General features: G+C 36.2%; 1 non-coding gene across 1 annotated transcript; it reads right to left on the bottom strand.

Moving 5' to 3' along the window:
• Positions 1-3,776: 3,776 nt before the first annotated feature.
• Positions 3,777-3,880, bottom strand: LOC141415338 (small nucleolar RNA U13). The gene has a single exon (XR_012440312.1). It is a non-coding gene; the product is annotated as a small nucleolar RNA U13 (small nucleolar RNA).
• Positions 3,881-12,340: the final 8,460 nt, after the last annotated feature.

A 12,340-nucleotide genomic window follows, 5' to 3' on the forward strand; every position in this document is an offset into this window, starting at 1 on the left:
GTGGTGGACAAGGATTTTACTGCACCTATTTGGAGGGCTGTGGAGAGAAGCAACACGAAGTGTTCTTTGCAATTACAAAAAGTCACCTGTTTCTTTTATGGGGCCGTTCAACTTCAGGCTAAGTTCTTTCTTCTGGGGTAACCAGGGAATCTGGTGTAAGATATGATTGCTGGGAAGAGATAGGTAGATTCACTAAGGTCTATGTTCAAGGATTTCTTTGAAACCCAAACTTCCACCTTCAAAAGGAATTCCAGCCAGATGGAGAACAAATGGGAACATATTTTGGGGTGGCTAACTCACATGCTTTGGGTTCAAGGGTGGAGAGTGATGAGGCCCGAAAGATGCCTTGTGAGAAAAGAGACAATGAACTTAAAAAAAGATAATTTTTATTATGGGTTATTAGACACATGTAATTACAGATCTGAAACAGAGGCAAATTAAAAATTCACTAAACAGATTTCACATAAGAAAGAAAAAGATGTATCAGCCCTCCAAGTCAAGGTGTGACTCAGGGTGTAGTATAGCCTAGCAATTATGTCCGTAGCTCTGTGGTCACACTGCCTGGAACTGGATCCAGGCCTTCCTGGTTACACTGTATGACCCAGGAGAAATAATTTGACCCTTCTGTGCCTGACTTTCCTCATCATTAAAATGGTAATGATAATAGTATGGATCTGCTAGGTTATTTATGAAAACTAAATGAGTTACTATGTGAAAAGTGTGCAGAACACTGCTTAACATGAAATAAGCACCCAGTGAACACGAGTGGTTTGCTTGAACCTTTGAGGATACACTAAGATGGACACTCTGCTAAAAGAGATCTACCCTGCTACTGTCCTTCCCATATGATAGCTTAATTTATTGACTCTTAATGACTTTTAAAAAATTCTTCAGCTAAGATGTCAGAAGAGATGGTTTATAGTATACATGTGACACTCAACTGTAATATTGAACATATGTCAGCCAAGCTGAGAATGTGACAAATAGTTCAGAATGTCACAGGTTCAGGGTAAAAGACCCACAGGGACTTTTTTGATATGAGCAAAATGGCTTTCTCAAAGGTGGTCTCAGTGAACAGATGATGATAGAATCTAGATCTATTGAGCAAAAAATTTTAGTATGCAGTCAAACAACTTACACTAGGCTCTCCGGCCTCCAGCATTCCTTATTTCTGCTCCTTTGGCTTCTGTGGGTGCACAGGCTAGTAATTTACTTGGGCTTTTGCCTCATCTTTCTTGCTTTATGCTTCATCCTATGCATTTGCTTCTTATTCTACTTGGCTCTCATGGCACAGAGTTCTCTAAGAAGACGGTGCAAAGGCTAAGAGAGCTCGTGATGATTTTTGATACTTAAGATTAACTCTCAAAATATAAATAATCCATAGTGTCCTACCTTTGAATCCTCCCAAAGGTGCTATCAATTAATAGATACTACAGGAGGGATTAATTGGCCATTCATAACGACTGGTTAGGATAGTAGTTCAAGGAGGTGCCAGTGCAGTGGGAAAACTTCCAGGACAAGCTTAACCCACCTGTGCTCCTTACACCAAATGTCACCCACCAGTGACAATCTTGTTAATTGTAATGGAATTCCTAAGCTTATGATGTTTCAGTGCAAAACACCAGAAAAATATGCCCATATCATTCTGTGAAATGAGATAAGGGACTGTGATATATTTTTCTGGGTCCTTGTCTGAACCATGGGGAGGAAAAAGAGGTTGTATTTGAAGGAAGTCACGAAGAAAGAGAAACTCATGTAGGAATTGGGTAGGTTGATTGTGAAAGAAACCAGGAGAAGGAATTCTGGAGTCTTTGCTTTGGTTACAGGTGGTAGAAAGCCAAATTTGTACAGGGTTGATGTTATAGGATAACCAATATATACTTGAGGTATCAAAAGACAAGAGAGGCAGGAAGGAAGGACTTACAGATAGATAGACACACACACTTGTACACTCAAAAAGAAGTTGTTTGAAAGCAGTAAACATATTTTACTGAAATACTAAGTTTTATTTTATGAGTATTTTTGGTTTTGAATTACTTATGGCAGAATGGGATGTTATAGTCTCAGTGTTTGGGTTTTCTTACAGTGTTACATTCCCAGGTATAAGATTTGTTCAGTAGAAAAGACATGCATCTTTAAAGTCAAAGATGGTTGAAACATTGTTTTACTACAAAAGCGATTCTCACACATTTTGCTCTCAGTATGTTCTCTTAAAAATCATTGAAGATATTTGTTGTTACAGCTGTTGATATTTACTATGTTATAAATTAGAACTGAGAAAAATTATTTCATTTACAGAACAATAATAAACCTATCTCACATTTCTATAAATACTAGTTTTATGAAAATGCATTTTCTAAAAAAATTAGTGAAAAGAATGACAAAAATGTTCAACTTAATAGGCAAGAGATTCTTGTACCTGTTTCTGCATATAATTTGTCATGGTATTTTAAGAACTCTACTGAACTACAAGGAAGGATTGAAAGCAAAAATTGAGGGACATTTTAGTATTATTGTGAATTCACAGATTTCATAAAAATGTCTTACGGATGCCCCAGAAACTCCAGTCCATACTTGGAGAATTACTACTCCAGGACACAGCCTCATGGCTGGTCAAAGCTTAGTTATTCAATTTTATTGTTGCTGTTAGCCCATATTATACTTTGTTGATTCTAAGAGACCCATTATTTTTACTCTGAATTTGGGGTGTGTCTTACATTGACAGTGTCTTATAACAGCTGTTGGCCCATGGTAGTTGTAACATAGTTGTCATTGTCTGCACAGGCATGAATTTGGTAATAGTTACTCATATTGCCACTATTTTGGCTGAATTATGTACCTATTGCTATTATGAGTTGAGTTTAATTGCCATTTAAAGACCCTACCTCTCAGATCTTGTAGTATAATTTGGCAGTGAAATGATAAGTTACTGCATATGCAGAAAGACAAGAATATAAGTAGTGGGGAATAAATTTGATATGAGTTAAGGAATTTTGGAGGAATGAATGAGATTCTTTATTTTCTTGCACAGAAACAACCATGTGCTTTTATCACAAATAAGAAGAGAATAAATATACAAGGGGGTGGGGAGGTAAGGGAGGGGGCGGGAGGAAGGGGGGAGAAATAACCCATTGTATGCATATATGAATAAAGGAAAAATAAATAAATAAATACACACTTAGCTGTGGCTGTATTTTGTGTTGTTATGAGAAATGTGTGAAATGATTGCCTATCATGTGCTAAGTCATAAACCCAAAGACTTGAAACAATTGCCATGTCTACTGGTAAGAGAAAAGATGCAACCCAGCAATGAGAGGGCATATGATCAATTTATGTATTACACAGGATTATCATTAAAGCAATGTGAAATGGCTTAATTGGTGGCATTTTGTCTTTCTGAGAGGTCCATGAAATAGCTTATGTCTTACCACTGAAGACATTTTAGAGTCAGTAAAAATCTTGTAACAATGTTCTTGATTGGTGTATTAGTTTTCCATACCTTGTTATGAGGCACCACAAACTAGGTGGCCTGAAATTTATTCTCTCACAGTTTTGGAGGCTAAAAAACTGAAATCAAGATGTCTGTAGGCTTGTACAACCTTTGAGATGCTGATAGACTCCTGTTTCTAGTTTCTGGTGGTGGCTCTCATCCTTGGCACTTCTTGACTTGTAGCTGCATCACTCTGGTTTTTGCCTCTCTCAACACATAATGTTCACCCTGTAGGATTCTTTATTCATGTGGTATTTTCTTCATCTTGTTTTTTTTCTTTTTTTCACATCAGACAAGTAATGTGCTGATGGCACAACAAGGTTTAAGGAAGGCACATGTCATGCAAAGGTGTAAACACCCAATCATCATGTTTATGAACCAAAAATGGATCCATTTTCCTCTTATAAAGACACAACTCATGTTGGACTAAGGAAATATGTTACTCCAATATGGCCTCATCTTAACTAATTACATCTAAAACAGCCCTGTCTCCAAATAAAGCCACATATGAAGGTATTGGTGTTTAGGAGTTTGACATCTTTTTGGGAGCCATAGTTCAAACCATAACAACTGGTCAAGAATGTACTAAATCTATGGTAAAGAACATTCTGTGTGTTTCCAAATTCACTTTCATAGTCTTCCCTTCTGGATGCAATAAAAATTTTATTTTCTGGTTTCCTTGCAGGAAAGCTGGAATGTGTGATTAATTATGGACAGTGAAATTTGAGAATAAATGACATGTGTCATTTCTGTGCCAAGGCAGTAAAAGGCTCCTAGATGACATTCGATCTCTTGATTTCCCTTAGGTAATAAGCTTAAGCAATGTGATGAGATGGCAGACACACAAGCTAAGTAAGAGTAGCCTGGATTTGAGTCACCATTTGGATGATAAAGCACTATATTATGTGGAGGTGTCTGACCTGCAGAAATCTTTATATTAGAAATAAGTTTGTATGGCTCAATGACTGAGATTTTGGAGTCATTTTTTCATAGCAGCATAATCTAGTCTATTCTGTGATAAATATTAGTATGACCAAGAGTTAGAGAATTAGTAGTGGCATATCTATTAATTCTTTCTAAAGATCAAACACTCCTTTCAACATTCAAAAATCAATTAATGTAACATACTTTATCAATAGAATAAAGAACAAAACCCACATGATCATTTCAACAGATGCAGAAAAAAGTATTTCACAAAATCCAAGACATTATGATGAAGGTCAGAAACTAGAGTAAGTGAACTTCCTCAAAGTAATATAATAAAAAGGACCTTTGAAACACTCCTAGTTAAAATAATAAATAATAGTGGAAGACTGAATGATTTCCCTCTGAGATCAGGAATAAGATCAGATTGTTGATTCTTATCAATTCTATTCAACATTGTATGAGAAGTTATAGCCAAAATGATTAAGCAAGAAGGTGAAATAAATTCATCCAGATTGAAAAGGAAGGAATAAAACTATTTCTATTTGCAAATTATGTGGTCTCATACATAGAAAATCCCTAGGAAACCATAAAAATTATGAAATCTAATAAGTGAATTGGGATTGCAGTTTAGAAATCCAATGTATGAAAATCCATTCTATTTCTATACATTAGCAATGAACAAGCCAAAGTGAAATTAAGAGAACAATTTACAAGAATTAAAAAGACAAAAATGCTTAGGAACGTATTAAATTGAAGAAGTGCATTATGTGTACATGGAAAATCATAAAACATTATTGAGAAAATTAAAGAACACCCAAGTTAATTGTAAGATAGTCCATGTTCATAGACTGAAAGACTTAATATTGTTAAGATGATAACAATTGATCCATAGATTCAGCAGAATTCCTATTAAAATCTTCTTTTGAAGAAATTGATAAGCTGATGTTAAAATATATATGACAATTGAATGGAGCTAGAATTGCCAAAGCAATTTTGAAAAATAAACTAACAACATTGGATGGCCCACTCATTAGGATTTTTTTTTCCTAAAATTAACAAATTCATCCATCAGGAGAGTACTATTTCTATTTTAAAGATAAAATTAATATGTGCTCACTTGTTCTAGTCAAGTTAGGCTATGTCATTCTGCAACAAATGCCTAAATCTTAAAGACTTATTAAAACAAGAGTTATGCTTTACTTTTACTATATGTCCATTGAACAGTGAATGAGGGTTGTCCTCCATGTCTCCTCATTTCAGAACCTAGATTGATGGAACAGCCAGCCTCTCAAACATGCTGGGGTTTGTGACAAAAGGAAAGAGCTCGTGAATATCTTGACCAGTAATTAAATACTCCGAGCTTGGAAGGGACACATGTAATTCTTGCTTATAATTCACTGGACAGAGCAATCACATAGTTCCATCCAACCAGAGGGATCCTGGTGTAATCCTTCCATGGCTTCCAAGACAAAGAAACATGATTCTGTGACAGAGATTAATGGACTACATTTGTAAAAATTTAAATAGTACAAAATTATGTCACTCATTAGTACCCCAGAGATAATTACTGTTAACAAGTTGCCATATATATTCTATATTTTCATAGAATTATAGATACGCAATCACACATATACACAATTTAGCTATCCCACAAGAAATGCCATTCCATAATCCCCTCCCAACCAAATCACACAGTCATATTTCCCCATATTAAGACATTTAGGATTACCTCATTCCTCTTATCTGTTGCATGCTATTCCACTTTCTGGATGGACCACAATTTATTTCATAGCTGCCTGTGAAGAAATATTTACTACCTTCCTCATTTTTTATATTATTAAAGATTTGACAATTAGTACTCTTGAACATCTTGGCTGACAGTCAATGTTTGTGACTACTTGAATAAAGATGACAACAAATGAATGATGATGATAAGAAATCACCAGTGATTTAGGACTCCAAACACATGGTGAGAGATGTGAAGAAATGTATTATTCTATCCTTTCCCACATTGCTCAGAAAGGCAATAAAGACAGGGAAATTCTTAGCTATGTTAATGCAGTAGGTCATTCACATTAGCATTTCCAAAGTTCCTTTAAATCCCTGGATTCTTGTTCAAGCAAAAAAAAAAAAAAAAACCTTGATTATAAAGTTTAACATCCACTCTCAGAGACTGGAGATAGGTATATTACAATGTTATTGCCTTATCTGGGAAGTCTGAAGTTTCCGAGAGAAGAACAAGATGATAATGTGCGTCCTCACTTATTTCTTATCTTTAGTTCTAATTCTTGAGCCCTGAGTAGAGAATGACTAGTGATTAAGCGAGAAATCTGAATCTAAAGGTAGTTCAGGTTTTAGCAGTTTAAACCAATCATGAGTACATTAGGTTGAAAAGCATTGTGACTCTAAGGAGGAAGGTATTTATAGTCCCGGGTGGAGAGTGGCTTTGACAGCTCTCTGTTTTGACGAGTTAAATAGTTTGTAGTTGGTTGAAGTGTGTGTGTGGGTTGGGGGGGTGGGTTACTGTGGAAGATAAATGAGTTCCTTATTTTATGAACTTTCTCCCCCAGTTACTCAAGTCAGCTAAACTCTTCTGACAATTGCTTGACTGGGTTCTCACTGTGAGACCATCAGCACTACATTTGGAGCTCTGCAGGAAAAATATACCCCACTGAACCTGCCAAAATACTGGGGAGAGGGTGAGTAGTGTTAGTAAATCCTAACAGTACAGGTGGAAAGTGTTAAAGATAGACTGAGGATCATTATAAATTCTTATTCATGTGAGCTTTGTAAGAATTCATCACAAAAAACTGCTTGAAGGCAACCAGAGAAAAATTCTTCCTCACAATGGTTTACTTCATTTTCAACTCAGGCTGCATTTGGTATGCACACCATATTTTAAAAATCTGTTCTGTTTCGGCAATTTTACTTAGGTAGTTATTTTCTTAGTTTTTGTGTGTGTGTTTATGAGAAAGAGAGAGAGAGAAGAAGGGAGTGAGGGAGGCAGTTAAAGAGGTAGAGAGAAAGAGGCAGAGAGGGTTTGGCCAAGGAAAGGGGGAAGTTAAATAATATAATTAGGGATTACAGCAAATTTGTGTTATTATTGAGTTGGTTATATAGAATAGGAATGTATTAGTTAGCTGAGCTGCACACCATAGGCTGATGGTTTAAAGCAAAAATTTATTCCCATAGTTCTGGAGACTGGGAAGGTCAAGGTCTATCATGCCAGCATGGTAGATTTCGTTCTGAGGCTTCTCTTGGCTGGTAGGCAGCAACAGCTCCATGTGTACTCATGTTACCTCTTCCTTATGCCAGCACAGGCAAAGGGACTAATGCTACCATGAGGGCCCCACTCTCATGGTATCATCTAACCCAAATTTCCTCTTGAAGGCCCCATCTCCAAATACATATTACATTTGGGTAGCTGATCTCAGGGACCAATGCCTGGATACCCTTCCGATTGCCAAACTCTCACTTTCTACTACCCAAATCTTTAATTTGAGTTCACTTTGTTACCTGTCTCAACTAAAGAACCATTGAGCTAACAAACATTAGCTTTTAAAATGCAAGTATTTGTGTATGTTGATGAGAATGACAAGTTAACAAATTATTAATTATTCTGACCAATATTTTAATATTGGTCAGATCAGACCATTTCTTTGCTGGCAGGGGTTTGAGACTCACTGCCCTGAAACCACAGAATTTGTTTGAGGCAGAAGAGATGTAGCAATGGCATGTGGAACAGTGGATGTGGGGGAAGGGATGTTTTCCCCTAGTATTTTAGCACCTTATCAGGTGACTGTCCATCCTGTAGTGAGCACTCTATAAACCCTTTTCGGATGACTACAATGAAGAGACATGTTTGTAGAGCATATGAGAACGTGAGTGTAGAGGCTTCTGAAAGGATGTTGACACACCCCAACACCTTTACCAATATTTCATGAGTGCGATTCTTTGTTTCTCTTATTTTTCTTCTTTCTTAGCCCTTCCTGGCTTAGATCATAGGAGCTATCTGATCTGTTGCTAGCAATGTATATAAACTAGTCACTCTTTGTAACTGCACTTAAAAATGAACAAGGTCAGTCTCTTGCAGAAAAATGATGAAATTTTAGGAATATAGGGAAAGTAGCTATTGATGCCTGGAATCTTACACAGTTCTTCAGCCCTTAGTTCAAAGTTTCATTGTATTTGGCAATATATCAAAAGAACACTGGATTTTTGGGGTCTACAATTTTTCTTTGCTCTACATAATAGGTACTTTTCTTAGAATACCCTATCAGTCCCTTGTGAACTTAGCACAGTGCTTTCTGTACAAAGTAGGCATTCAGAACCTTTAAGTATCTTTATGCAGAAAGATTTCTTTATATAGAAAGATTTCACTGAGGGAGATAGTCTAACTAAATATGATAACTTATTTATTTTGTGACTAGTTATTTAAGTTTGATGACCCATTAAATTTGAACAATTATAACATGCACAAAAAGTAAGATGAAGGAAGAGCTAATAATTTTGGCCAAGCCACATGTAATTTGTGCCCTCACTAGAGACACAAGCATGATTTTGGGGATGGTTCATTCCGACCCACAATGTCACCACCCATTCTAATTTTGTGATGGGGAAAGTAACTTAATCTCTCAGGGTAACAATGCCATCATCTGTAAAATGACACATTTGGACTACATGACCTCTAAGGTCAAATAGACAGTGAATCTTTTTTCCTTTCCTTTAACTTATTCATTTATTTAAAAAGTATTATTGAGAGCATAGCATGTGCCATGCATTCTTCTAAGTCTTGAAGATACAGCAACAAGCAAAACAGACAAAAATGTCTGCTTTTGTAGAGTTTTCATTTTAGATCGAGAAAGACACACAATAAACAATATGTAACCAACTATCTTAAACAAAGAGAAATAGACATGTAGGTGTCTATGTATGTCAGGAAGTAGGAAGTGCTGCGGAGGGAGAGACATGAACAGGACAGGGAGAGAGAAATAAATGACAGTGGCATTTAATATAATGTGGTCTGGGAGGTCATCTATTTGTATGTACAGGTTTAGCATCCCTAATTCAAGATCCAAAATGCTCCCACATCTGAAACTTGTTGAGTGCTGCAAGTAGAAAATTCTATACCTGACCTCATGTGATGGGTTACAGTCAAAACCCAGGTGTACTAAAAATGTTTTATAAAAATATATTTAGGCTATGTATATAAGGTGTATATAAAACATAAATGAATTTAGTATTTAGGCTTGGGTCCCATCCTCAAGATATCTCATTATGCATATGCAAATATTCCAAAATCTGAAAATATCTCAAATCCAAGACACTTCTGGTTCCAACTATCTCAGGTAAGGGGTACAAAGTTTGTATTTCCAAGTGACTGGAGTTGAACTCAGATGAGAAAATTCCATGTGATTGTCTTGGAGTTCATATTTCTTACGGAGATTTTCCTACCCAAACACATCTTTGGCTTGATTTCGTTACTTATTTTTCATGTATACTTTTAAAAAGTTCATTATAATTTACCTACTATAAAATCTACAGATCTTAATGGTCCATTTGTGAATACAGTCACAGATACCTGTGTGATCATTGCACAAAACAATGTATAGAATATTTCTATCTTTCAGAAAATTCTGTGATTCCTCTTTCTGGTCAACTGCCACACCCTCACCATTCACATGCAACTCATTTCTCACTTCTATAGCCACAGGTTGGTTTTGTCTCTTTTCATCCTTCCTGTAGCTGAATATACAGTCTTATGCATTTTTTTTCTGTTTTCTTTGTGTAATCATGATAATTTTGAGGTTGTTCATGATGATTTATATAACTTTAAGTTGTATTGTGGAGTAATATTTCATAGATCTACTTGATTATTAAATAGGGGCCTTGAGTGAATGAGAAGCTTTTTCAGATATAAATCAAAATCTTGCCACTAGATGAGAGGTATAGAACTGAAGGATAAAATAAGGTGCACTGTTGGATTACCTATCATTTTTCTCCTGGTTCACGAATGTCAGTGGAGGCTCTACCCTTGACAGCATCTTGGCCACCAACCTTGCCCTTGAGGCTATTAATTTTAGGCCCCCACACCTGGGGGACAGACCCACAAAGCTGTTCCTATCATTGCTAATCCAGTTTCTTAGACATATCATTGGCCAGCCAGTTCTTTTGCATGATTCCTGCAAATACAGCAAGATGGAGACCAGCCTAACATCCTTGGCTGCATGTGTCTGGCACACAGGTGTTGGTTTTTAAACCTTAACAAGCTAGAGGGGACTCCATTGAACAGGTGAGATGCCCAGATCCCTCCTTTAGTTCATTATTCTTTTCTTGTCCTCATACTTGCTGGTTTGGGTGTCAAGAAAAGCAAAGCTGGGTAGCTGAGCACAGAGGGGAAAGGAAACTATTCATCTTGGGGTTTGTCTTTTAGAATCAACTGATCTTCCTTTTGATCAATTACTGAGCAGAGCAATTCTGAATAATCCAGTGAGATGATTATGACTTGGAAAAATCACACCTTACAGGTGTTTCTGGAATGTGTACACAGTTTTAATGAAGTGCTAAAATAAGTGATTTTCCTAGAAAGACAGAAAAAATTCCATTCTGCAGGGTGACCAGGCAAGAACATTGAGCTGACCTGTGGTCTGTTGCAGGTATTCCTTTGCAGCCCCAGTACAGAGAAGAAGCCAAAACTACCAAGGAGAGGCATAGGATTAGTTAGTGGCAGTAGACTGTCAACACTCAGTTTCCATGCTGCTATATCACTGAATAGTTCTGTCTAATGACTGACTCAGACGTTAATTCTCGGCAGCAAGGAGAGAAGTAGTAGGGTAGTGTATCTGAGCCTTGGTTTGAAGCAATGTGTGTAAAATGATGTGTGTAAACTGACTGTTCTTTGATTCCTATCATACAAAGTTTCTTTCTTTTCTTTTGAAACATAATTTTTCAATAAGTGAATAAAGTTTAGTTTATTTATGTAGTAGAATGATATGAGACAGTGAAAAATGAATAAAGTAGAGTTATGTGCCAAAGTGGATATATCTAAAAAAAAAGTACGGAGTTTAAAAAACCTACAAATTACATATATTTTATTTGATGTTATTTATTCAAAACTTTAAAATATGCAAAACGAGTGATTTTGTCTATGGAAATTTACATATGTATAAAAGCATAAAGATATGTATGCTGCAGGATGATAACTTCTAAATCAGAAAAAGTGTTCGCTTGGGGGCTGGGAGAGGAAGGCATTTGGGAAAGGTATATGGGAAACTGCAACTATGCTTTTAATATTTAGTTTTTTAAGTTGGGCAATAACCCCAAAGGTATTCTTTATATTGTTATTTGTACATTTTTATATATATTCATAAAACATTTTATGAGACAATTTATACTTTTATTCTCTAAATCATTAAACTTTTAAAGTTTCAAGATGCATTCATTTGCACGAGTTGCCAAATTTCAGATTTTGGCAAAGATGAAATTGGCAGGTGGTAGTGGTGTTCTTTGATTTCAAAATGTCTAAATGTCAAGGAATTGCTCTTAGAAGGCAGTTTGATCCATGAAATAAATTCATGGCATTATGTCTGCCTAATTAATGATGGGGCACACAGGATTTTAAATTAATGCTGCTGTAATCCCCTTTCTCAAATAACTCCACAATTCTTGCATTTATTTACAAAGCATTTATTGACAGTGCTACATCTATTGCTGTGGCGTAGGTATCAGGGCAGGTAGGCATGGGGCAAAATGTCACTTTATAAAATGTGGAATACAAAGTGAAAAGCTGAAAAACTCACAGTGTATTCTAGCTAGTTTCCAAAGAGGAAGTGTAGCCAAGTATAATGGGCATAAACCTGGAAGCAGCTGGATCAGCTCAGATGAGTGGGATTTGCTGCATTATGGCAGCCTTGTGCCTGTCTG

Source organism: Castor canadensis, chromosome 12, assembly GCF_047511655.1.
Source record: "Castor canadensis chromosome 12, mCasCan1.hap1v2, whole genome shotgun sequence".
Classification (NCBI taxonomy): Eukaryota; Metazoa; Chordata; class Mammalia; order Rodentia; family Castoridae; genus Castor; species Castor canadensis.